This window comes from Hipposideros armiger, unplaced genomic scaffold, assembly GCF_001890085.2.
Source record: "Hipposideros armiger isolate ML-2016 unplaced genomic scaffold, ASM189008v1 scaffold_285, whole genome shotgun sequence".
In the NCBI taxonomy this organism is placed as follows: Eukaryota; Metazoa; Chordata; class Mammalia; order Chiroptera; family Hipposideridae; genus Hipposideros; species Hipposideros armiger.
The window spans coordinates 189,683-192,032 of NW_017731635.1; the positions used below are offsets into that span (position 1 = coordinate 189,683).

A 2,350-nucleotide genomic window follows, 5' to 3' on the forward strand; every position below is an offset into this window, starting at 1 on the left:
TTTCATCTGTGTAGCTGCCTTTATATCAGTGATAAATAAACAAGAGCCCTCCCAGAATCTTCACACTCCCTTTTCATCCTGAAATAGACTTGACTTTTCCTGTTTAGTTTATTACCTATGGACACTCTGGTGTAAAATATTGTCAAGTAAAAAGCAATATTTTGTTGCCTCATCTTTGAATTCCAGTTTTTAAGCCTTACTTCCCCCCCTTAACATAGAACTGAAATATAGCAGGTCTTGAGGTGCTGGGCCAGCCTGGATTGGATTTAGGATCATAAATGAACTTCTTTAGGCGACCCCAGCCCCCCCTGGTGTGGTGTCGACGTGCTCATCCCCCTGAGGCAGGTGAAGTGACTCAGTGCCCTGACACTGGATTGCTGGAGCTACTGTTCGGTTTGCAACACGTTAGCGACACTGGTTTCCTGGCTACATAGCATAACTGCCCCTTTTGAAAACAGGAGCCTGGGAATGGTTTGCTTCTCAACTGGTTTGTGGACAACTGTGTGAAGCTGATCTCAGGCTCACTGTGTTTTTTGAATCAATGGGTCGGGGTTAGGGAATCTTGAAACAGGACCAGCCCCCCTCCATGACCCCCTTTTCTTTTCCCAGGGGTGAGGGTCGGAAGGAGTGAGAATATTGGCCAAAAAAAGCATGTGGCACAGAAAAGACTTCCTTATTATAAAGCCAGGGCATTAGCTTTGGCCTTGGCCAGCCTGGTGTTTGGTGTTTCTCCTGTTTGGAGAGTGGCTGATTCCACCTTGGCCCCAAACCTTCCCTGTTCCTGGATCACGCAAGGCCATAGAATATAGTCATATAATGAACAGTGGGAAGTGGGGGAAGGTAAAGCTTCCAGAGAATTCTATAATGTCTGAAATCTTCTAAGATCTCTTCGTTTAAAACATCTATAGGGTGGTACCACATGTCTCTGCTCGCTGAGCTAGAACTTCCAAGTTCAGCAAATTAGTTATCCATGGCCTAGAAACCTCTGAAATTGTAAGCATTTACAGACTACAGGGAAATGCAAAATGAAATCTAATTGTTAAAATTGGAGTAGTTACCCTCTCCAAGTCTAGTNCATTTTGGTCTTCACCTACATTCCTGGCATAGTCTCCTGCCATAGAAATGGAAAGGCAAGAATGACGTTTAAGGGCACAGTCCCTTCACAGTTGTTCAATTACTGTGCTCAGGCAAAAGCCAGTGTCTGTAAATGCAACCTGACTGGCGAGGCATTGCTGGCCTAGGTGGAAAGAGTTTATGGGATTATAAAACTTACATTCTGCAAAATGCATCATTCAAAACTGACCACCCAATTCTTTCCACCCGATACAATAGCCATGCTTGTACATTGTCATCATCCATTTATCCGTCCACAGTGCTCAGCGCCGTCTTCCAAGTAGAGGGGGATGCCCTCGCTCAGAGATGCCACACGAAACAGAAGGTCACTCAGTTAAGGCTTGTCCAAACTCCTGACTCACAAAATCATGGCATATAATAAAACAGACACTTTAGGCTGCTAAATTTGGGGTAATTTGTTTCGAGGCCATAGGTAACTGGGCCACGTGGCTCTTGTCTCTTTTAAGCTGGTGAAATCTGGGTGACTGAGAAGACAGGACCAAGGTGCGAGGTACAGAGTGGTTTAAAGCAGTTCAAAGGAGGGGGCAGTGCAGAAATAAAGGAGGACCCCATGAGGCCAGTTCTTCTGTTTGGTGGGTGCATTTTTCCCCCATTGAGTCACTATAGGGGTTGGAATACTCTCAGTCACTCAAGAATGTAAACCACTGGGGTATATAAAAACAGGCTGCATTATTAAGCAGGCTTTCCAGAACAAGATGTTCCTTTGTTGTAATAATTCCTTGTGAGAATTTTACAAGGAAATAAGCTTTTCATCTCCATGTAAAAGCCTCAGTTGGTATCAGGCCATATTATTAAATACGGATTAAAAATAGCCCTGGAGTTTTTAAAGCATAATTCGTATTTGAGGATAAATAGCAAGTTCCATTTTGTTCGCCCATGTACTTCTTGTGACTTGATTCCACCCACTGTGGCCATGAACACTAACGTAACCAAGCTTTTGGCCAGAATTTAAAGCTAAGGGCAACTTGGTTCAATGATTAAGCTATAAAGGTCAAGGGTGGTCAACCACCTAATCCATCTGATAATACACTGATTGTTAACAACAGTTGAACAGAGTAAATACTATACGTCCTTGGGAACACATTTGGGATTGGTTGGGTTTTTGAAAAGCTCAGATCAATGTTTCAAAGTCTTAAGATCTAAAATATATTTCTTAGGACATAGGTGTACTGATGAATGGGATTATTCTTAAATTCTGAGGATATGGAAGAGTGAG

The 2,350-nt window shown here is 43.1% G+C and overlaps 1 protein-coding gene across 1 annotated transcript in view; it reads left to right on the top strand.

The window, feature by feature from the left end:
* CLIC6 (CLIC family member 6) overlaps positions 1–2,350 on the top strand; it is a 56,289-nt gene that overhangs the window by 22,495 nt on the left and 31,444 nt on the right. The gene's annotated exons all lie outside the window — the stretch shown is intronic.